General features: G+C 46.5%; 1 protein-coding gene across 1 annotated transcript in view; it reads left to right on the top strand.

Annotated features, from left to right (window-relative positions):
- The window catches only part of LOC144804521 (uncharacterized), a 145,843-nt gene that overhangs the window by 33,875 nt on the left and 86,249 nt on the right, over positions 1-25,719 (top strand). The window contains exon 2 of the mRNA XM_078671915.1: positions 9,488-9,557. The gene's annotated coding sequence lies outside the window, so the exon portion shown is untranslated. The remainder of the gene's footprint in view (positions 1-9,487; positions 9,558-25,719) is intronic.

The following is a 25,719-nucleotide window of genomic DNA, read 5'->3' as shown; positions in this document are numbered from 1 at the left end:
CTCACCGAACAAAGCAGGCATTCTCCCGCAGACCAAAGCGCTTCAATTGCAGCGGTGTATAGTATAACTGGTGCAAGTATTTAAAATGGATGATGCGGAGGTTGCAATTTGCAGTTAAGCGGCCTGTTCGGGCACAGCAGAACCTCCACATATCAGGTGAGAATGAAGTTCCTAGTATCGCCACCCATTTATTATTTGAAGGGACCCTGCTCATGCAGAGGCACCCTCTAACATAAAACCCAGCACCCTGCCTTCAGGATTGATAAGGCCTGAAATAGGGTTGACTGATAGGTTTTATTGATTTATTTATTTATTTATTTATTTATTTACGCGATTTTTAAAGCGCTGCAATTACCCAGGGGTGTCTCGGCGCTGATGCTGTAATTAAGACAACTGGTAAGAGAATACTGACACGGCAACCCTTTCTTTAGTTGCTTCCTAAGAGTGAAAGGGTTACTGAGGATGATAAGATTACTGAGAAAATAACCATGTTTTTAATTGCTTCCTGAAAATGATGAGGGTGGGACTGATCTTTATTTTTAGGGGGAGGGAGTTCCACAGTCTTGCAGCGGCGTTCGTGAAGCATCTGTCTCCCCAGTTAACACTTCTTGTTCTGGATATGTTGAGCAAATGGGCAGTATTGGAGTGGAGCATTCTGGGGGCAATATGAGGTTTAAATGATTTCTTAAGGAATTTAGGTCCAAGGTTGTTAATTGCCTTATAGACAATACAGAGGGATTTGAATTTTGTGCGGCTTCTGATGGGAAGCCAATGCAGATGTTTAATGTGTTTAGAGATGGGACTGAATTTTGAGATGCCCAGTAAAACTCTAGCTGAGGCATTTTGTATCATCTGGAGTTTGGCGATGACCTTTTCTTTTAAGTGTAGTAACTTATAGATATAGTAAACCTATATCTTTCATAAGTGGTGAAGCACCAGCTTACATAGGCTGCAATGTCAGACCTGTAGTTGCATTTTGCATGGACTCTCATGGGTGGCATAATACATGCTGCAGCCCGTGGGAGGCCTCTGGGGTACCTATGCAATGCACTGGGTACATGTGTACCATATACTAGGGACTGATAAGGGTACCCCAGTGTCCAATCTGGAGTGTACCTAGTACGTGTTTTACAGTTTAGGAGGAAAAAGCAGTAGGGTGGGGTCCTGATTAGCAGGATCCCAGCAAGACTAGTCAAAAACAGTGGGTGCAATCAGCAAAAAGTGGGGGCTAACCATAAGAAGCAGTTCCTACTTTCCTACAGTTAGTGATGAGTGGATTGGTTAGTTGTGTAGGATAGAGTTATGTACTGTTCGCAGGTGATGGTAGAAATGTGTGGTAGCTGGGATAGAAGGGTATAAAGGTGTGCTTTAGTAGTGTGTGCTGAGAAATTGGATTGTGCATAGGGTTAGTTTGTAGTCCATGAGTGGAGTACATTGGGTGTGTGTGTGTTACTCTGGTCGTGGATGGGGTTGGGTGTGTGCTGATGAATGAGGAAATGGGCAGCATTTCTGACCCTGTCCCGACCAGCTTCAAACAGACACTCACCCTTGTCCTCTCCACCCTCAGCCTCGATGCACAGGTGAGACACCCTAAGCTTTTTTTTTTATGTAGCCCGAACTAGACCCGAAGATATCAGGTATCAGAGTGCTTTACATGAGCACCAGTTTCGTTACAAAAGGACACATTCATTTTGTTAGGCAAGGGGAGATTAAGTGATTTGCCCAGAATCACAGGATTTTGTGCGTTGTTGTCGAGACTCAAACCTGGTTCTCCAGCTTCGAGGTCAACCGCTCTGGCCGTAAGGTTACATCCCCTCCCGTACCCTTGGCCTTGGTCTTTTATATCCCTAGTAGTCAGGTGACCCCTTCAGCCAATGGGAACCCTAGCCCTATCCAATCGCAACACTAACCCTGAACCTTAGGGCCAATAGGAGGCCAAGGACTCAATCAGGTACAAAACTCTAAACCCTACGTCCAATAGAAAGCCTAACCCAAACCCAGTCCCAACCCAGTTCCCTGTCAATCATACAGGAAACCCTAAACCCTATCTCCAATAGAAAACCTAACCCTAGGCCTAGTCCCTGCCCTATATTAAGTAACCAATCACACAGAAAACCCTGAGCCCGATTTCCAATAGAAAGCCTAACATTAGCCCTAGTCCTAACCCTAGACTACACAACAATCACACAAAAAACTCTAAGCCCTACGTCCAATAAAAAGCCTAGCCCCAGGAACCAATCCAAAACCCTAAACCTATCCACCAATCAGATCACCAACCCTAAGCCCTACACCAATAGAATCACTGATCCAGGACCCAATCAGAACGCTCAAATAACCAACCAATGAGAACACTAACCATAAACCAATAGAAACACCAGATGCAACCACCAATCAATGCCCCCAATAGTAGTCTATATAGGAATTCACTAAACACCCAGCAAAACCACGGGCATCACCTCCTCCCACGACCTCTGCGACAAGCTTGAATCCTACTTCCATCTGAAAATCATGGGCCTCTACGACCACTTCAATGACCAGACACCTGACGCCGGAACCACCCCCTCCCCAACAATGCCAGACAGCCTACCGTCTCCTCATGGACCCCAGTGACCACCGAAGTCACCACTTCGACCATGAAAGGCATCCACTCAGGAGCCCCCACAAACCCCTGCCTGCCACACATCTACCACAGTGCCGCCATCGCCCCAGAACTACGACGCACCATCAACACCGCCTTTAAGACCAGCACCTTCCCCAACAACTGGAAACGTGCAGAAGTCAAACCCCTGCTCAAGAAGCCCTCTGCGGACCCCACTGACCTCAAGAACTACCGACCCATCTTCCTCCTCCCCTTTGCGGCCAAAGTCACTTAGAAGATCGTCAATGCCCAGCTAACAAAATTCATTGAAGAAAACTCCATCCTTGCCCCCTCCCAATCCGTATTCTGCAGCAACCACAGCACTGAGACAGCTCTACTCGCCGTCACAGACGACATCCGCATCCTCCTCGACCAAGGGCACACCGCGGCTCTGATCCTACTTGATCTCTCTGCTGCATTTGACACCGTCTCCCACCGCACACTAACCACCAGGCTCCACAACACCGGCATACACGGAACCGCCCTCGACTGGATCCGCCCCTTCCTCTCTGCAGAACCCAAAGAATCAGACTGACACCCTTCCTCTCCAAACCTACGGAAATCAACTGCTGAATACCCCAAGGATTGTTGCTTAGCCCCATGCTCTTCAACATCTTCATGGCCCCCCTCGCCGCCATCGTCAAACAGCATGGACTCACCACCAGACTCCATTTCCAGGAAGGAATGATGGACGTTGCATCCTCAATGAGCAGCAGCTGGCTGAAGCTCAACTCGGAGGAGACAGAGGTCCTCGTCCTTGGACCCTCCCCCTCTGCATGGGACAGTACCTGGTGGCTCACCGCCCTCGGCAGCCCTCCAACCCCCATGGACCACGCCCGAAACCTTGGCATCGTCCTCGACTCCTCCCTCTCCATGACCCGACAGGTCTACGCCGTCACCTCTAGCTGCTTCAACACCCCCTGCATCCTCCGAAAGACCTTCAAACTGATCCCCACCGAAAAAAAGAAGACGGTCACCCACACACTCATAACCAGCAGACTGGACAATGGAAACGCCCTGTCCGCCGGGATCAACAGGTCTCTGCTCCACAAACTCCTGACCATACAGAACCCCGCAGCCAGACGCGTCCTCTGCATCCCTCGACATGAACACATCACCCAACACCTGTGTAACCGCCACTGGCTCCCCATGGAGAAGAGCGTTACTTTCAAGAAACTCACCCATGCCTACAAATGCCTCCACAACACCGGCCCCCAATACCTCAACGAAAGGATCTCCTTCTACGTACCCAAGAGAAACCTCTGATTCGCCGACCTCGACGAAACCCCACGCAGCAGAAAAGCCAAAACAGGTGGAAGAGCCTTCTCATCGCGGCCAAGACCTGGAACAAGCTTGCAACCGACATCAGACGTTCCCCCTCCGTGAACATCTTCAGGAAGACACGCAAGACCTGGCTCTTCTACTGAAAAGAGCTGCTTCTCCCCCCCCCCTCCTCCCCCCAGCGCCTTGAGACCCTCATGGGAGAGTAGCACGCTTACAAGTCCCCTAATTGATTGATTAGATCTAAAAGACGCCTACTTTCATATTCCAATTCATCCCGCTCATCTCAAATATCTCAGGTTTATGATAGCAGGCGAACATTACCATTACAAGGTACTTTCATTTGGCGTCATCACGGCCTCCAGAGTGTTCACCAAATGTCTTGCAGTAGTAGCTGCTCATCTCAGAAAACAATGTTTACATGTCTTCCCTTACCTGGACGGTTGGCTTATCGAAGCGAGCACTTAACAAAACTGTATACTACACACTCAGACAACAGTACACCTACTTCACCAGTTGGGTTTTACAATAAATGCACAAAAATCTCACCTGTATCCGGCACAAGTGCAATCTTATCTGGGAGCTTCCAGCAACACTCTCAAAGCTCTAGCCACTCCAAATATAGCCAGGATTCACAATATCCAGGTCACACTATTACAATTTCAACCCAACCAATCATTACCAGCCAGAGTCGTCATGCTGCTGCTGGGAATGATGAAACACACAAGATGATGGACGGAATGTTGCACAATGGCAAAACATTCACCCCCAGTCACAGATCTGGGTTTAATCCATCGTTAGTTTGCTCACCAAGCCACCCCAGTTCAGAAATGGCTCTATGCAAACCAGTCTTGACGCTGTGCCTCATGGGAACAGTCAAGACCGAATTGCCATGCCATGTCTTTCCTGGACCGGAATCAAGCATCCTAGGACCGTTTTCTAGCTATCAGCCTTCATCAGCCAGGATAGGCTGACTCCAGTGGCGTAGTGAGCAAGGGACCCACGTCTGGGCATACCCTTCCCACATAGGGGGAACAGCAAAACACACAAGATGAAGGACGGAATGTTGCACAATGGCAAAACATTCACCCCCAGTCACAGATCTGGGTTTAATCCATCGTTATTTTGCTCACCAAGCCAACCCACTTCAGAAATGGCCATATGCAAATCAGTCTTGACCCTGTGCCTCATGGGAACAGTCCAGACCGAACTTCCAAGCCATGTCTTCCCTGGACCGGAATCAAGCATCCTAGGACCGGTTTCTGGCTATCAGACTTCATCAGCCAGGATAGCTTGACTCCAGTGGCGTAGTGAGCAAGGGACCCACGTCTGGTCATACCCTTCCCACATAGGGGGAACAGCAAAACACACAAGATGATGGATGGAATGTTGCACAATGGCAAAACATTCACCCCCAGTCACAGATCTGGGTTTAAGCCATCGTTACTTTGCTCACCAAGCCACCCCAGTTCAGAAATGGCTATATGCAAATCAGTCTAGACCCTGTGCCTCATGGGAACAGTCCAGACCGAACTGCTAAGCCATGTCTTCCCTGGACCGGAATCAAGCATCCTAGGACCGGTTTCTGGCTATCAGCCTTCATCAGCCAGGATAGCTTGACTCCAGTGGCGTTGTGAGCAAGGGACCCTCGTCTGGGCATACCCTACCCACATAGAGGGAACAGAAAAACACACAAGATGATGGACGGAATGTTGCACAATGGCAAAACATTCACCCCCAGTCACAGATCTGGGTTTAATCCATTGTTATTTTGCTGACCAAGCCACCCCAGTTCAGACATGGCCTTATGCAAATCAGTCTTGACCCTGTGCCTCATGGGAACAGTCCAGACCGAACTGCCAAGCCATGTCTACCCTGGACCGGAATCAAGCATCCTAGGACCGGTTTCTGGCTATCAGCCTTCATCACAATAAAACAAGAAAGCTCCACCTGTATTAAATCATTAAGTGCTTATAAAGTCACTTGATATAGAAGGTCTTCCTCCCAGGAGAAAGAAGATCAGCAAAGCAACAAAAAAGTTATGAGTACATAGGTATGTTTTAATCAAAATTCAAAATTCATAAAGAGATAATTTATAAATTTGCAAGACATTTGATAACAAAACACAAAAACGGTTAATGATCCCCCACACAAGAATAAAACATTCTCACTCATTCATTCACAGACGTCCAGAGACTCACAAAGATCCATTCATTTAGGGAAACTAAAATTCTCAAACTAATCAAACAGGGGCGAAAACCTATGAGTTAGGGTACAATGAAGAAAGATTATAAATGGAGATACTCCTACTGAATAAGGTGTAGTATCAAATCATTAGTGGATCAAAGTCCAACCAAATCAGAATTTGTAAATACAATAAATGTTGTCACAAAATAACAAAGTATAAACAGTAAGGAATACCTTTCTGCACAAATAATGACAATGGAAAAATATGGAGATACAATAGTAAACATAGGTATCGCCAGGTGAAATTCGCGGTGCCGACGTACGTTTCGGTGTGCGACCTCAGCGAGGTCTCACGTTCATCAGGGCACAAGTCAATAAAAGAACACTGGTGGGGGTATCTGGGAGGTCAAATTGAAAGGCGCACAAGTCGGCAGGTAACGGGAGCAAATCAGTGCACCAGGGAAGGTTGAACAAGGTCGGGATACACGCTGGCCAAATGCTGAGCGAGGCGTCAAAAAGGAGTAGAAAGATAACCGAGTGGAGAACTCCAAATAAGGAGTCCCGGGCTCAAAACTGGAACGATGGGCTGCAGTGGATGGTGATAGAAAATGCGGGCTGTCCGGGGGGCTGATGCTTGAAGGGGCAGAGAGGAAGTGGCAGCCCTTCAAGGGGCCCGGGTGGGGTCCTCCTGGGATCACGGAGCGCAGGATCTCAGTCTGAGTGGGGCGTGGAGTAGGCCTGATACAGGAATCGTGGTATCTACGGGCTGGAGGAAGTCTGGTTTCTGGCTATCAGCCTTCATCAACCTGGCTGAAGAGGATTATGAATCCGAACCCGGTCCCAGGATGCTTGTTTCCGATCCAGGGAAGACATGGCTTGGCAGTTCGGGCTGGACTGTTCCCATGATGCACAGGGTCAGGCTGATTTGCATATGGCCATGTCTGAACTGGAGTGGTGGAGTGAGCTAAAGAATGGTGATGGATTAAACCCGGATCAGTTGACTGGGGTGAGTGTTTGATTTGCTCAATCGCTCCGTCCATCATCCCGTTTGGTATCGCTTTGTTCGCCCTAAGTTGTCAGGGTATGCTCAGACGTGGGTCCCTTGCTCACTCTACCACTGGATTCAAGATAACCTGGCTGAAGAGGATTATGAATCCAAAACCGGTCCCAGGATGCTCGTTTCCGGTCCAGGGAAGACATCGCTTGGCAGTTCGGGCTGGACTGTTTCCATGATGCACAGGGTCAGGCTGATTTGCATATGGCCATGTCTGAACTGGAGTGGCGGAGTGAGCTAAAGAATGGTGGTGGATTAAACCCAGATCAGTTGACTGGGGGTGAGTGTTTGATTTGCTCAATCGCTCCGTCCATCATCCCCTTTGGTATCGCGCTGCTGGGAATGATGGCATCCTGCGTTGCAATCGTACCTCATGCAAGACTTCACATGTGTCCTCTGCAGCACTGTCCAGCGAGTAAGTGCAATCAATCACAGGGTCTATTAACCGATCTAGTGTTGGTAGACAGTGGCACCCATCGCTCTCTGCAGTGGTTGAACCCTCAAAACTTAGCAAAAGGGCGGCCTTCCGTAGACCTGATTCCACAGACTATACTCACAACAGATGCATCATTAACAGGTTGGGGTGCCCATTTCAATATTACACAGTACAGCGCTGTGGTCGGACAAATACAAATGTCTTCACATCAACTACCTGAAACTTCTAGCAGTGTTCCTAGCACTCCAAGCTTTTCTCACCCAACTTGTAGGCAAGACTGTCTGAGTACGCACAGAGAACATCACAGCAATGTACTACCTACGGAAACAGGGAGGTACTCCCTCTCTCCAGCTGTCACGCTGTGCACAAAGCATTTGGAATTGGGCGATTCACCCAAAAATCTATCTCCTAGCAGAACACCTTCCAGGGATAGGCCATCAGATTGCAGCCCTGCTTAGCTGACACAGTCTGAGAAGCTAAGAAGTTCTTCTTCCCTACTTTCAAAAATGGGCTTTTCCACATATAGATCTGTTTGCAACAGTACACAACGCAAAATACCCAAACTTTACATCCAGGTTCCCACAACCAGCATCCAAAGGCAATGCCCTTTGGATGATTTGGTCAGGTATATCTGCTTATGCTTTTCCGCCTCTCCTGCTAATTCCATTACTTGTTCGGAAACTCAGACAAACATCCCTCACACTGATCTTAATAGCCCCCACATGGGCTCGCAACCTTGGTACACCACCCTGTTAGAACTCTCAGTGGTTCCACATCAAAAGCTACATCTCACACCTTGTCTCCTCACTCAGATCCATGGGGAAGTCGGACATCCAATTCCCAGAGAACTCAACCTAGCGATTTGGCTCCTGAAGTCATAGAGTTTGGTTATTTACAACTACAACCAGACTGTATGAATATTCTCAAGGAAGCTAGAAAGCCAACTACTAGAGCATGTTATGCAGCAAATGGAAACGTTTTGTTTCCTATTGTAACAACAACAATATCAATTATCTTGATGCGTTTGTGCGGAATAATTTGTTAACTGTTGCATTTACAGCAATGTGGATTAACTTACACATCCATTTGTTTACACCTGGGAGTCGTAGCTGCATACTTGCAAAATAGACAACACCTATCTCTCTTCAGAGTACCAGTGATTAACGCCTTCATGGAAGGATTAAAAAGGGTTATACCACCAAGTAGTCCCCCTGCTCCAGAGTGGAACTTAAACATAGTCCTTACAAGGCTAAAGGGCCCGCCTTATGAACCAATGCACAAATGTCAGTTACAATTCCTATCATGGAAAGTTGCTTTCCCCATAACGATAACCTCACTAAGGAGAGTTGATGAACTTCAGGCATTAACTATCCAAGAGCCTTTCTTTCAACTTCACAAAGATAGAGTTGTTCTACGTACCAATCCTAAATTTCTCCTTAAAGTAGTTTCTGCTTAGGGGTAATTCATGTGCGAAATCAAATTTAAATAATATAACATTAGCATTTTCATTATTAATTGAACCATCGTAATTCATGTATAGAATTTATGTGCTTCAATGATAATAGAAGCAGATAAAAGTAATTAGCAGTATAAGCACATTGAACAAAATAAACAGTTCCACCATCTTTCTAAAACAATGTACATATGGCAAGCATAGAATAACTGTATGTAGCTTTTTCCTACAGTGCTTTCCCGTGTGTCTGTCTGTGTCTGTTGGTCTCTGTGTTTCTGTCTCCCATTCCCTGTAGGGAAAGTATGTAGCTCCCCATTGTAGAAGAGTCGGTCAAGAAGGAGCACACTGCATTGAATAATTTCTTGGTATGCACTTTTTATTAGTATTACAGGAAATCACAATGATTGATTGTCTCTTTTATATTCTTCTTTCCCACAGGGTCTTCCACTTCAGTCCCTTAGGTGAGCCTCGGCCGCCATCGTCCCTCGGACAGAAGGAAAAGACTCAGGTAAGTGTTTTTGATTTATGGTTTAGTCAAGGGAGGATGTGAGGGATAAATAATAGCTATGCATAAATGGGAAGGGAGGGAGTAGAGGTTGGAGCAACCAAAAGAAAAAGAGTAGCCGATGATTTCTGCTCTTGTCTTTCTTTTCTGTCTCACTTATTTCCTTTTCCCTGGGTCCATTTCACTCCACAGCCTCCCCTCCCGTCCCTCTTATACTCAGCCCCTTTCCAAAACCCCGTAGACCCCCACGCACCTGGAAGAGCCACGTCACTCCGGGGCCGTGGCGTGGTGACTCCACGTCCTTCAGTGAGGTCTGGTAGTAGATCATGCCTCCAGGTATTCTGAGGCTATTCCCCTCAGGACTACCACTGCCCCTGCAGTGGCTAGTGCCCTCATTAGCATCTTTACCAGGGTGGGCTTCCCTAAGGAGGTGGTGTCATACCGAGGTACCAACTTCATGTCTGGCTACTTGAAACACATGTCGAAGGAGTGTGGCGTGAATTACTGGTTCACTACCCTCTACCACCCACAATGTAATGACTTTGTTTTGTTTTGTTTTTTTAGAACTTTATTTTAATTTTGTCAACATACAACCTGGCAGTCAGAGTATACAGAGACATATCATACGAATATGTTCTACGTAAGTAGGTTAATCAAGAAGCAGTCACTAATTACACATGCACTAATCTGCCTTCCCATTCTCCAGGTGATCAATAAGTGTCCCATTCCCCTAATTGGGAATGTACCTTATAATTATCATATGGAGACACCTCCCTGCTCATCCCCAGTGTCGTAGTCTTTTGCCTCGTCAGTTTCAGAGCCAGAGTCTGTGTCTGTTGTCACTCGGGAAGCAGGAGCTTGGAGTTATCTGTATGAGCACAGCAAGTGTTTAGTGTATCCTCAAATATGTCATCCTTTCTGCTAAGGCGCATATGTGTCTCCTCAGCTAGGGCCCAGTCGAGCGCATCTCTATGCCAGAGCGCAATCGTTGGGGCATGCTGGGACAGCCATGTGATTGCATTTTTTTTTTAAACATCTTTTTATTGAAAGAAACAGTTCCATCATAAGACACATCATGGAGCAGTGAAAGAGCAGTAGTGCTTACATTATAGAAAATCACATCAATTCAGTCATTAGCGGGTACAGTGATGTGATTGCATTTTTACGTCATGCCAGTACCATAGGCGACTGACCAAATTTATAGGTTATCTTGCGCCCTTCTGCCTAATAAACAGCATTTGGTTGTCAGATCAATACTTAGTTGTGTGGCATGCACCATTTCTTCGACAGCTTGTTGCCAGAAAGAGTGTATTGCATCGCAGGGCCATGGTTTATGTAAGAAATCAGCCGCCACTGTGTTGCAGCGCAGGCATATATCTGGGCAAGACACGACCATTCGATAAGGGTCTTGTGGCGTTAAGTAGGTTATTCGCAGAAAATTATAATGCATCAGTCGAAAATGGGCATTACTAGAAACCATGCATGCTAGTTCACAGGACCGACTGACAGTCTTTATCTTCCATTGGAATGTCAAAGTCTAAATTCCAGGCCTCTCGGGTCCGTGTGTAGTGTGTAGTGTCTACAGTACAGTTTAAAATGCAGCCCTTTGGGGGTGCGAGGGGTCGTGGCTCCTCCTCTTCCTTTCGGGGATGTTACAACCAATACCAGCAGTACCATCCCTATCCGGGCCAACCGCGTTACTCCTCCTCCCTGCAACAGCAGTCGTTTCGACAGGCGCAGGCTGCCTCTTACGAGCAGTATAGAGGGAAATCCAACTGCTGAGGTAGAGATTCCTCAAAAAAGCAGTGACAACTGCCAACTGTCAACCGCTCTTCCCATCAATCTGACCAAAGTTGGAGGGCGGATCTCCCATTTCTTCTCCAATTGGTCCGCAATAACTACAGATCGATGGGTTCTGGACATAGTGTCCAGAGACTACAGTGGAATTTGTGAAATTCCCTCCAAATTCTCCCCAAGAGGTCCCCCTCCTGCCCGTCTGAAGGAACTTTTATGCCAAATCAATCTCATGTTAAGGAAAGGAGCGATCAAAGTGTACCGAATCGTCAAAGGGATGCAGGCTTCTATTCCAGATTCTTCCAAATCAAGGAAAAATCGGGGGAGTGGAGCCCCATTCTGGACATTCGTTCCCTCAAAAAGATTCTCAAGAAGCAAACTTTCCGGATGTTGTCTCTCCAAGAAGTGCTTCAATTACTGTCTTAAGGGGATTACAAGCCAACACTGGACCTTCAAGATGCCTATTTTAATGTCCCTATCCTACCCAGACACCGAAAATTCCTGCGCTTCAGAGTGGCTGGCAGAGATTTCCAATTCCAAGTCCTTCCATCTGGCCTTCGCTCTGCACCCAAATGTTCACTACGGTCTTGGCACCGGTGGCAGCATATCTTGGTCAAGCTGGTGTCCAAATATTTCGCTACCTCGACGACTGCCTTATAAAGGCACAGTCGTTCGCAGTCGCAAGCAGACACACTCAATCATGACTGTCTCTGTGTCTTTCCATCACTCTGGAGAAGTCTCAGTTCACCCCCTCTCAAGTGTGGGCCTTCTTGGGGGCCATCATAGACACACAGCAAACAAGGGCTTTTGTCTCAAACGAAAGACAACAGCAGATTTCCAAACTGGCAACTCTCCTGCGCACATAAAAGTATGTTTCTGTTCGACAGTTCAAATCGCTTCTGGGGATGCTGTCTTCCTGTATCCCCCTAATTCCCAACTGTCGCCTCAAAATGGGACTCCGACTGGAGAAACTCGGCAACCAATTGCAACAAGTCTCAGGGTCCTTAAACAATGTCATCAACATCACGTCTCAGATACGAAGAGCATTGCTACGGTGGACTCGCATACCAAACATCTCAGCAGTTAGTTTGTAGTGGACACTCCAAGTTTCATCCTCACGACAGATGCCTTCTTCGAATGGTGGGTAGCGCATCTTCAAGCCCTCACAGTCAAGGGGAAATGGGACACCCACCTATGAACTTGGCACTTAAACCTTTTGGAGTTACTGGCGATATTCCCGGCTCTAAAGTCCTTTTGCACCCTCATTCAAGGAGCTCAAGTGTTGATCCGAATGGACAACACAAAAAGCATGCATTATGTAACCAAACAAGGGGGCACGAGATCCACTTTGCTATCCCTACAAGCTCAGCAAATTTGGGATTGGGGCGATTCAACATCAGGTCACTTTAACAGCAGTTCATGTTTCGGGTGTGTCCAACCTACTAGCGGACTCCCTGAGCAGGTCGGTCTTGTCAAACCACTAGTGGGAACTTCATCAGCCGGCACTGGACCGCATCTATCCGCTTTGCAGACACCCCAATATGGATTTATTTGCGACCAACGTGAACCGCAAATGCCCATTCTATGCAAGTTGGCTTCCCCACTCAGAATCGTGCGGGAATGCGTTTTTGATGAACTGGTCAAAAATATATGCTTACGCTTTTCCACCAATTCCTCTAGTAGTAAGGGTACTTTGGAAAATGCAGAAAGAACCCTGCAGCATTCTTCTCATAGTCCCCAGATGGCCTCGCCAGTTCTGGTTTATGGAGCTCCTCCTCCCTGTCGGAGTGCAATCCAATTTGGCTGTGCCCAATTACGAATCTTCTTACTATGAACCACGGCCTGATCTGCCATCCGGATCCAACTTCTCTGCGATTGGCAGCCTGGCGCCTGAACACTATGAGTTTGCCAATTTGATTATTCCTCCGACTGCAGGGAGGTCCTCACTAACGCTAAAGCACCCTCCACTATCAAAACCTACAAACTCAAGTGGAAACGGTTCTATCTTTGGTGTGAAGCTTCAAATTCAAATTCTTCAGTTTAACTCTGAGAAGACAGAGATTCTACACTGTGCAGTAGGTAGAATGCCTCCTAAACTTCCACTTGAGTTTTGGCCAACATCCCCTTCTACTCCATTGGCTCCCAAATGCGTGGTACGTAATCTGGGAGTCATGGTTGATAGCAAATTGACATTAGAAACTGTCAACAGAACAGCTGGAAGTTGTTTTACTCTGATCAGAGCATTTCGGAAAATCCTTCTGATGTTCTCTTAACAGAACAGAGCGCTGATGGTCCGGAGCACTATCCTCAGTAAGCCGGACTATTGTGATGCCATGTTACTAGAATCCCCGCAATATCTGATTGAGAGATTGCAGAGAGTACAGACCATGGCGGCCAAACTGGTACTAGTGCAACCACGCTGCTCCTCCGCCTCCCGGGCACTCTCAGATTTACACTGGCTGCCAGTCTCGCAGAGGATACGATTTAAGGCACTATGTATAGTATTTAAGGCTCCACGTGGGCACGGGCCCAAATCTCTGTAGGAGAAACTGACATGGTATGTCCCTCTTCGAGCACTGCGCTCCTCATCGGCTAATCTGGTGAGGGTGCCTAGAGTTAGGAAAGTCAAATCAGGAGGTAGGGCCTTCAGTGCGGCAGCGTCCCGCCTTTGGAATACTTTTCCGTTTGATCCGAGACAAATAGACAACATCCTGCGGTTTAGAAAATGGTTAAAAACCTGGCTCTACCCTCGAGTAGGCTGCTTGGCATCCTGCTAACTCCTTCCGGGCAGGGGACATAGTCTCTCGGCCCTAAGCTAGTCGCCTGTATCACAGCGCCAGGTTACCCGTAGGGTGTCAGTTGCGCTTTACAAATAGTGATAAAATAAATAAATAAATGTTCACCCTGTTCACTCTACGCCAGAGCAGCTTCTGCCTTTTTTCTTACAATTAGCAAAATCAGGCCTCTCTCACTCTACCCTGAAGGTTTTTATGGCCGCAATTTCCAGATTCCGGCAGGATGGCTCCAATTCTCTTTATTCTTCAAGAATTATTCAACAATTTTTCAAAGGCTTATTTCAGATGTTCCCTCCAATTCGACACCCGCCTCCTCCTTGGCATCTGAACATTGTGTTGGCACAACTCATGAAGTCCCCATTTGAGCCCATTCGTAGGGCTGATCTTAAATTCATCTCCTGGAAGACATTGCTGCTTTTAGCTCTTACTTCAAGTCAGCGAGATACAAGCTTTTACTATCAAACCTCCTTTTCTTCAATTCACCAAAGACGCTCTAATCTAGCCTTTATTCCAAAAGTTCCATCTGATTTCAACCTGAATGAGACGGTCATCTGAAAGACTTTTTTCCCTAATCCATAGTCGGCAGCAGAAAAGACTTTACATTCTCTAGATGTTAAGAGATGTTTGACATTTTATTTGCAAAGAACAACCAGTATCTGTAAAACTGATCAGCTCTTCACAGCCTACGGCAGGATGCGTAAAGAACCTCCAGTTGCTAAACAGACTATTGCACGTTGGATATCTAGAGCAATTTCCTTTTGCCATCAGCAAGCAGGCAAGACACTTCATGTAACGATTAAAGTGCTCTCTACTAGAGCAGTCTCCTCTTCTACTTCTCTCTTTGCTGGTGTGCCTCTTCATCAGATTTGCAGAGCTGCGACCAAGCACTACTGTCTGGAAGCTGCCAACAATGTTGACACAGCTGTGGGGCAAGCGGTGCTACGTAATCTTTTTAAGTAAGGTGAGCCTCTGTTTCTTACCTCCTCCTGCACACAATGTATATATGTATATATTTCTGCTTTTGCAGATGTGCCCATGTTTACTGCTATACTGTAATATACGTATATGTATTCTCTCGTACTCTGTTTACAATGTACTTATGGCTTACTATGCACATTTTTCGAATTACTTCTATCTACCCTGATTGAGGCATGTGAATCTATGAAAGATACCACGATACTGGAGAACATAAGTTACTTATCTGAAAACTGTGCTTCTCCAGTATTGATATCTTTCATAGATTTACATGTGACTCACCCACCTCCCCTTAGAGGCTCCCCTCTTCTCCTTGGCTCTTATGCCACACTTGTGCCAAAAAATTGGAGAGCCTGAGCCTCTGAGGAGAAGGTTCCAGAGGGTGCTGTCACCTGATTGGCTGGAGTTTGGACCATATCTAATGACTTAGACATGACGGTCGCCCTCACTCTATCTATCTATCTATCGACCTCACTCTATCTATCACTCTATCTATCGCCCTCACTCTATCTATCGCCCTCACTCTATCTCCCTCACTCTATCTATCGCCCTCACTCTATCTATCTTTCGCCCTCACTCTATCTATCTATCGCCCTCACTCTATCTATCTTTCGCCCTCACTCTATCGCCCTCACTCTATCTATCTATCGCCCTCACTCTATCGCCCTCACTCTATCTATCGCCCTCACTCTATCTATCTATCGCCCTAACTCTATCGCCCTCACTCTAGCTATCTATCGCCCTCCCTCTATCTATCTATCGCCCTCACTGTATCTATCTATCGCCCTCACTCTATCGCCCTCACTCTAGCTATCTATCGCCCTCCCTCTATCTATCTATCGCCCTCACTCTATCTATCGCCCTCACTCTATCTATCGCCCTCACTCTATCGCCCTCACTCTATCTATCGCCCTCACTCTATCTATCTATCGCCCTCACTCTATCGCCCTCACTCTAGCTATCTATCGCCCTCCCTCTATCTATCTATCGCCCTCACTCTATCTATCTATCGCCCTCACTCTATCGCCCTCACTCTAGCTATCTATCGCCCTCCCTCTATCTATCTATCGCCCTCACTCTATCTATCTATCGTCATCACTCTATCTATCGCCCTCACTCTATCTATCGCCCTCACTTTATCTATCGCCCTCACTCTATCTATCTATCTATCTATCGCCCTCACTCTATCTATCGCCCTCACTCTATCTATCGCCCTCCATCTATCTATCGCCCTCACTCTATCTATCTATCTCCCTCACTCTATCTATCTATCGCCATCACTCTATCTATCTATCGCCCTCACTCTATCTATCTATCGCCCTCACTCTATCTATCGCCATCACTCTATCTATCTATCGCCCTCACTCTATCTATCGCCATCACTCTATCTATCTATCGCCATCACTCTATCTATCGCCCTCACTCTATCTATCGCGCTCACTCTATCTATCGCCCTCACTCTATCTAGCTATCGCCCTCCCTCACTCTATCTATCTATCTATCTATCTATCTATCTATCTATCTATCTATCTATCTATCTATCTATCTATCTATCTATCTATCGCCCTCCCTCTATCTATCGCCCTCACTCTATCTATCTTCCGCCCTCACTCTATCTATCGCCCTCCGTCTATCTATCTTTCGCCCTCACTCTATCGCCCTCACTCTATCTATCGCCCTTACTCTATCGCCCTCACTCTAGCTATCTATCTATCGCCCTTACTCTATCTAGCTATCTATCTATCGCCCTCACTCTATCTAGCTATCTATCGCCCTCACTCTATTGCCCTCACTCTATCTATCTATCGCCGTCTATCTATCTTTCGCCCTCACTCTATCGCCCTCACTCTATCACCCTCACTCTATCTAGCTATCTATCTATCGCCCTCACTCTATCTATCTATCGCCCTCACTCTATCTAGCTATCGACCTCACTCTATCTATCTTTCACCCTCACTCTATCGACCTCACTCTATCTATCGCCCTCACTCTATCTATCTATTGCCCTCACTCTATCGCCCTCACTCTAGCTATCTATCTATCGCCCTCACTCTATCTATCTATCGCCCTCACTCTATCTATCTATCGCCCTCACTCTATCTATCTATCGCCCTCACTCTATCGCCCTCACTCTAGCTATCTATTGCCCTCCCTCTATCTATCTATCGCCCTCACTCTATCTATCTATCGCCCTCACTCTATCGCCCTCACTCTAGCTATCTATCGCCCTCCCTCTATCTATCTATCGTCCTCACTCTATCTATCTATCGTCATCACTCTATCTATCTATCGCCCTCACTCTATCTATCGCCCTCACTTTATCTATCGCCCTCACTCTATCTATCTATCTATCTATCGCCCTCACTCTATCTATCTATCTATCGCCCTCACTCTATCTATCTATCGCCATCACTCTATCTATCTATCGCCCTCACTCTATCTATCGCCCTCACTTTATCTATCGCCCTCACTCTATCTATCTATCTATCTATCGCCCTCACTCTATCTATCGCCATCACTCTATCTATCTATCGCCATCACTCTATCTATCTATCGCCCTCACTCTATCTATCGCCCTCACTCTATCTATCGCCCTCACTCTATCTATCTATCGCCCTCACTCTATCTATCGCCCTCCGTCTATCTATCTTTCGCCCTCACTCTATCGCCCTCACTCTATCTATCGCCCTTACTCTATCGCCCTCACTCTAGCTATCTATCTATCGCCCTTACTCTATCTAGCTATCTATCTATCGCCCTCACTCTATCTAGCTATCTATCGCCCTCACTCTATTGCCCTCACTCTATCTATCTATCGCCGTCTATCTATCTTTCGCCCTCACTCTATCGCCCTCACTCTATCACCCTCACTCTATCTAGCTATCTATCTATCGCCCTCACTCTATCTATCTATCTATCTATCGCCCTCACTCTATCTAGCTATCGCCCTCACTCTATCTATCTTTCGCCCTCACTCTATCGACCTCACTCTATCTATCGCCCTCACTCTATCTATCTATTGCCCTCACTCTATCGCCCTCACTCTAGCTATCTATCTATCGCCCTCACTCTATCTATCTATCTATCTATCTATCTATCTATCTATCTATCTATCTATCTATCTATCTATCTATCTATCTATCTATCGCCCTCCCTCTATCTATCTATCGCCCTCACTCTATCTATCGCCCTCACTCTATCTATCTATCGCCCTCACTTTATCTATCGCCCTCACTCCTATCTATCTATCTATCTATCTATCTATCTATCTATCTATCTATCTATCTATCTATCTATCTATCTATCTATCTATCTATCTATCTATCTATCTATCTATCTATCTATCTATCTATCTATCTATCTATCTCCCTCCCTCTATCGCCCTCCCTCTATCTATCTATCGCCCTCACTCTATCTATCTATCGCCCTCACTCTATCTATCTATCGCCCTCACTCTATCTATCTATCGCCCTCACTCTATCTATCTATCGCCCTCACTCTATCTATCTTTCGCCCTCACTCTATCTATCTTTCGCCCTCCGTCTATCTATCTTTCGCCCTCACTCTATCGCCCTCACTCTAGCTATCTATCTATCGCCCTTACTCTATCTAGCTATCTATCTATCGCCCTTACTCTATCTAGCTATCTATCTATCGCCCTCACTCTATCTAGCTATCTATCTATCGCCCTCACTCTATCGCCCTCACTCTATCTATCTATTGCCGTCTATCTTTCGCCCTCACTCTATCGCCCTCACTCTATCACCCTCACTCTATCTATCTATCTATCGCCCTCACTCTATCTAGCTATCGCCCTCACTCTATCTATCTTTCGCCCTCACTCTATCGACCTCACTCTATCTATCGCCCTCACTCTATCTATCTATTGCCCTCACTCTATCGCCCTCACTCTAGCTATCTATCTATCGCCCTCCCTCTATCTATCGCCCTCCCTCTATCTATCGCCCTCACTCTATGTATCTATCGTCATCACTCTATCTATCGCCCTCACTCTATCTATCGCCCTCACTTTATCTATCGCCCTCACTCTATCTATCTATCTATCTATCTATCTATCTATCTATCTATCTATCTATCTATCTATCTATCTATCTATCTATCGCCCTCACTCTATCTATCTATCGCCCTCACTCTATCTATCTATCGCCCTCACTCTATCGCCCTCCATCTATCTATCGCCCTCACTCTATCTATCTATCGCCCTCACTCTATCTATCTATCGCCCTCACTCTATCTATCTCTCGCCCTCACTCTATCTATCTATCGCCATCACTCTATCTATCTATCGCCCTCATACTATCTATCGCCCTCACTCTATCTATCGCCCTCACTCTATCTAGCTATCGCCCTCCCTCACTCTATCCATCTATCTATTGCCCTCACTCTATCTATCTATTGCCCTCACTCTATCTATCTATCGCCCTCACTCTATCTATCTATCGCCCTCACTCTATCTATCTATCGCCCTCACTCTATCTATTGCCCTCTCTATCTATCTATCACCCTCACTCTATCTATCTATCTATCGCCATCACTCTATCTATTGATCGCCCTCACTCTATCTGTCTATCGCCCTCACTCTATCTGTCTATCTATCTATCTATCTATCTATCTATCTATCTATCTATCTATCTATCTATTGCCCTCACTCTATCTATCGCCCTCCCTCCCTCTATCTATCGCCCTCCCTCCCTCTATCTATCGCCCTCCCTCTATCTATCTATCGCCCTCACTCTATCTATCTATCGCACTCACTCTATCTATATATCGCACTCACTCTATCTGTCGCATCACCACAGCATCACTCATCAGCACCACAGCATCACTCAGGGGCACCACAACATCACTATGTGCTACCACATCATCACTGAAAGCCACAGCATCACCCAGCGCCACCAAAACATCACTCAGCGCCACCACAGCAGCAATCTGTGCAACCATTCAACAACAACTAGTTCAAATATGTTCTCTCAATGTTTCAAGCTTTAATACAAATGTCACAAAAAGATGTTAATATTTCACTTCTGTTCTTCGATTTTCGTCACAATAAAATACACTGAACATAATCTTCACAAAAGTTATTTACAAAAATTTAAGCAATTGCCATTATAAATTACAATAACTTTTACTTAAGTATTAATTATTTAAAAAAATAAAAAGCCATTGTTATTTGTAATATCAATACATCTAAGTCACGTAAATACAACACATATTGCATTACAAATGCTATAAGTGTCACATTTGCGAACGTTAAAACTATTGGCATTGTAAATGACAAAGCTATTAATTTCTCTATTTTCAAAACCAACACATAAATAAAAAATGTGTCATTTACAGTACCATTAGCTCAAACTTTCCTAATGCGAGACCTATTGCATTGCAAATGCTTGTTATAATTACAAGGGTGTGACAACACCACATAACACCGAATAAGCAACAAGTGCAGATTAAACCACAGGGTTCAAATAAACCCACACACACACCGTAAGATTAAATCTGTACTAAACACACACGCTGCAATAACAGGTACATCATAGAAAGACTGATGGACATAATGAAGCGGACCTAGAGATACATGCATAGCACAGACAAGATAAAGGTCTTGATTTAGAGTTTGGTGAGCAAGGTACAAACGAATGGTCTGCCTGTAAATACATCAGACGACCATTCCTTTTAGAATCAAGCAGTCTGATGTATTTTTCTCTTATTCAGGACCACCAGGGAATACCTGGCAGTCGTGATGAGAATTTGTTTTTAAATGAATCCCACTTCCTGGGAGTAAATTAATCAGGGAGAAAGTTCCAAGGGTGTGAGCATGATTAGTTATTGGTTTTCAAAAACAAACTCCTGCTTTGGAAGCTTGTTTTTGAAAAACACAAAAGTTGGTGAATGGCCGCCTGAAACATCCCCAAGGGATCCAGAGAATTGTAGATCAACTTCCTATAGATGGTTGAGATTGCTTTTTCGGTTGGGGATTAGTTAGCAACTGGTCCTCCAGTGGGGTTGCATCAGTCAACTTCCCCCCTTCCCAGATGTGACCTTGCAGAGCGTGACCCACATGCAAATGTCAGAACCGTTTTTAGTCACCTAATTCATACTTTTGTTGTAGGATCGTGAAGGACACAAGCGCCTGTCCCCTCCACACATCGCCCGGCCTTCTAAGCTAATCAATCCCCATTTTGTGAAGCCCTGCAATCCTCCCACTGCACTTAGGAGATCACCATCATACAGTGGAGTAATTCCAGTCATCTTACCTTCTCAGCCTAAACACTTGGTAGCCTCTCTCCACACCCTTACCACTGATTGGGTATGAGTAGGTAGAGAGCACTCATACTTTCTTCAATACAGCACCAGGGTGGGGTAACCTCTCTTGCCCATGGCCAATCTATCTACCCGGTAAGCAGGATCCTCACAGTCCGCAAAAACCCAGTTTTTGACTGCCACCAGCTGCGTGTCCCAGTAATACTTGAGAATGGTCCGGACCGCCAGTCCACCTTAATGAACTCCCCTCTGCAACTTACTCAGCGTGAAGCGCCACCATCCCACAACAGCAGCCGAAGTTCTCAGACTATCTTTTGAAAGAAAATCTCCGGTGGGATCTTAAAGGACGTTTTTTTTCACGATGTACAGGAGGCCCTGTAGGGTGATCACTTTAAAAAGGGCGACCCGGCGCTGGAAGTGTGGGGCATCCCTGCGAAGCCGATCTAATTTCGGGAGTACGTTCCTGCCTGTGGCTCTCTTGTAATAAACATGCCCAAATATTTAAAGCCATGTAGTGCCACACGAACTGTGCACCTAGAGTGCAGCCGCAGGGTCCCTGCCTCCAGCAGGAATATTAAGGACTTCTTCCAATTGATCTTATATCCTGAATAATCTCTAAATATATGAAAAATGTGTAGGATTCGTTCACTCAAGAAGGCTGATTACGTGTCCTGTAGCAAAACATCAGTGTAGAGGGAGATTCTCTCATCCCACTCCTGATCAACTGGAGTACCCCATATGAGAGGTCCTGGCAAACCCACGCATGTGTGAAGAGTATAGGAGACAAGGAACATCCCTGTCGGACGGTAAAGACTCGGGAAACGGTATTATTGACGCGCATGCACGCTAGAGGGGCCACATACAAGAGCTTAACAGCAGCGCCACTGGTTCAGCAAAGGAATTCACTGTTGCATGTGGTACTCCATTAAGGTGTCGGAGATTTAAGCGCCTTCCCTGGTGTGGCATAAAGACCCATTGATCAGGATGATCCACTGTTGCAATTACTGTCCGCAGGCAGATCGCCAGGGCCTACGCAAGGAACTTAGTATCAAAATTAGGCAGGGAGATAGGTCTATAAGACCCACACTCAGTTGCTGGTTCGTCCTTTTTTGGGATGACCACCACCTCAGACGTTCTTTGGGCCTCTGGGAGACACCCTTATTTTCAGGCAGTCTGAAACCTCCTCTGGAGGCACTCCCTGATTTTATCTCTCATGCTTTTATATAATTCTATGAGCAGCTCATCAGGCCCGTTGCTTGCCCTGTTTGCAAGGTTCTTATTGTCTTATTTATTTGGTCTACTGTCATGTCTTGGTCTAGTGTGTCTCGGTCCTCATTCGTTAGCATTGGCAGGGTCAGGTCTTTCAGGAAGTGTCTCCCAGTATTTCCATCCCCTTGTTGTCATTAACCTCAAGGATCCAGTTCCGTCCTTTGTCTCGTCTCTCTAGCCATGCAAGCAACTTATTGGCTTTGAGTTCACGCTATTTTCCATTAGTGCTCTTAATGTGTGCTGCTTCAGTTGATGGTGTAATGGGAGAGAAATTGATTCCCTACTTGCCAACCGAACCTCCAGGAAAGCATATTCCCTGTCTTGAGCCTCGCACTTCAATTTACGTTCCTTTGACATTCCCCCAATCAAGGCTTGTGTCTGGCCTCGAATCACTGCCTTGAATTCATTATATAGCACGCAAGCTGATTCAACAGGCCGCCCGTTCTCCTTAAAATAGAATAGAATTCTGCTCCATCTCATACGAGCTTTGAACGTCTTGTCTTTTAAATATCACGGATCAACCCTTGAGGGTAGGATGAAGTCCACAACCAGACCATCGAGTTGCACCTCCACCAGCGAATGGTCTGTGATTCCCCCTGCTATGTGCGTAGCGGCTTTAAAATCATCTTTATGGACAGTTTGGGTGAAAAGATAGTGCAGGCATGCCATGCTACCATGTGCTGCAGACTGGTGCGTCCGGTTCTGATACCCTCTTCCCCTCTAGGGGCATTTAGGAGTATCATGAGTATAGTATAGGGTCAGTTCTGTCACTCCAGTCACCACAATGGGTGTGTGCTCTGTCGTAATAGTCTTACCCTTTCTCAGGATGAGTCAGTTTTGTCTGGGTCTCTTTCCTGTTTCCCAGCACTTGAATAGCACGCCCCAAGAGAGAGCAGTGACCCACCAGCAGGCTTTTGTCCTGGATGTAGGGCTGCATTCAGTAGGGCACCGACTCTGTCTTTTCTTTGCAGTTACCTGAAGATCAGCAGTCCCAAGGTAGCAGTCACACCCGGGCTGTCGGTAAGTGCAGCCCCTCTGGAGGCCCGACCGTCAGCAATTGAGCCCACACTGTGGCCGGCTGGACCACAAGTATAAGCTCGGACAGGGTGTTCGACACTAGAGTAGTTGTAGTCCCTCATGGGCCTCTGACACAGAGTAGTCAGAAATTCAGCAGCTAAAAGCCCAACACAGGCTCTCCAGGAAGCCAGTAGATTCAGACCCTGTTGTGTTAGGAATTTGGCAAATGCAACCTTGAACGGGCTGGTTGGCAGCACACAATCGTCCAACTGGGCCTCAACAATCACGTTGTCGTAGAGTTTTATTTTCTGCCTTGAACTGTTGGGACAGTCTGGGTGGGGGGGGGTCCCTCAGACTAGCTGGTCCTGCTGGATGGCTTTCCTGCCCGCCCTACTGATACCGGGGTTGTGTTGGACCTTGCTTCTTCCAGGGCAGCCTTGTCCTCCTGCTGGATAGTCAAACTCCCTTCCCTTTCTTACCAGGCAGGCAGGCTTCTAGGCAGACTTCTAGGCTCTTCAGGACAGGTACACAGCTTCTCCATTAAGTAATACAGCCTGCCGGTGATGTCCCTTCAACTTAGATAGACTGTCAGGCTGACACCATCCCTGGTGGCACAGCAGGCACCTGAGTACTTTGTAGAGCACATTATTCCTTGGTAACAGAGGACTTTGAACTGGGGTATAAAAGAGGGATAGATGGTCCCACTTGTATACACAACTGGCAGGCAGGAGATGCAGTTTACTCTGTCGCACTCTCACATTGCTTTTATGCTACGCACACCAACACCCTAAACAGGCACTTGATATTAGCGCAAAGTCTGGACACAGGCAAAGAAATGGAGCATTACATGGGTGTGTCAGTAGGAAGCCACTCCACTGACCATGATGCAAAGATCTCATCAGGCTATTGATCCTTACAACAGGGTGCATTGCCACCACCGCTCTATCTGGTAAACCCATGACAGTCCTCTGCCTTAAATAAGGGCACACTTGGTGTGACCCTCCAGGTCCCCTTTCCTTTGACAGCTGTAAACGGGAGTACAACCTACAGAACTCAGAGAGATACAGTCACCAGCAGCTATTACATTGGGCCCTCACGCCACAGGTCCGGGAGGCGGCTACTCGTCCCCTGACGAAATTTGAATCCTTCCTCAGTAAGGCAAAGTCAATGAGGGGCACGATTTCCTTTATATACAAATTTCTCCTTACTACCTCATTCTCCCCTTGTCCACGCTACATGTCAGTATGGGAGGGCATTTTACAGCGGGATATTACTGACGAAGAGTGGTCCCATCTCTGGTCTGATATTACGAAATTCAACCACTCCGTCAAACTCAGGGAAGCACACCTTAAAACCATGATAAACTGGTACCTTCACCCCTCCAAACGTCGACGTATTTTTCCTGGGTGTTCTGATAGGTGCTGGAGGGGTTGTGGACTCCTGGGAGACTCTCAGCATATTTGGTGGGACTGTCAAACATAAGGCCTTACTGGTAAGAAATTCTCGCCCATATCAAAGATATGTTGAGGTACCCTATACCGACTACCATGGCGGATATTCTGTTGGGCCTTCCCTAGAACACCAAACCCGGGCGGACAAACAGATCATGTGGCTCTGTATAAAGGCTGCAAAGACTACACAGGCGGCAGCATGGAAAAAGAGAGAAGCCCAGGTGATTTCCCTTTGGCATTCTAGATTATGGAAGTTCCTTAGTTTAGAGCGGATGTCAGACATCTTCAGAGATGAGTTTACAAATGTTGAATTCAAATGGGGCTTCCTGGTCTCCTTTCTCTCCCGAGGTCTGCCTTCTGCTGTCTGCCCGTCTTTCATCAGAGCACTTCACCTCTTCCAACTATGAAGTACAATCTATCAAACCCTCCACAATTCATGTTTCTTTCTGTGTTCCCTACTTTCTTTTTTTCTTTCATGCCGCCACCATGTTGTGGGAGGGGGGTGGGGGTGGGAAGAAGTTGTCTGGTTCTTTCTCGTTCACTGCTCCACGGTTGGGAGCCGTTTTTACTCCACTATAGTAC

This window comes from Lissotriton helveticus, chromosome 1_2 (genome assembly GCF_964261635.1).
Source record: "Lissotriton helveticus chromosome 1_2, aLisHel1.1, whole genome shotgun sequence".
Lineage (NCBI taxonomy): Eukaryota > Metazoa > Chordata > Amphibia > Caudata > Salamandridae > Lissotriton > Lissotriton helveticus.
This window is presented reverse-complemented; position numbering and strand designations above follow the sequence as displayed.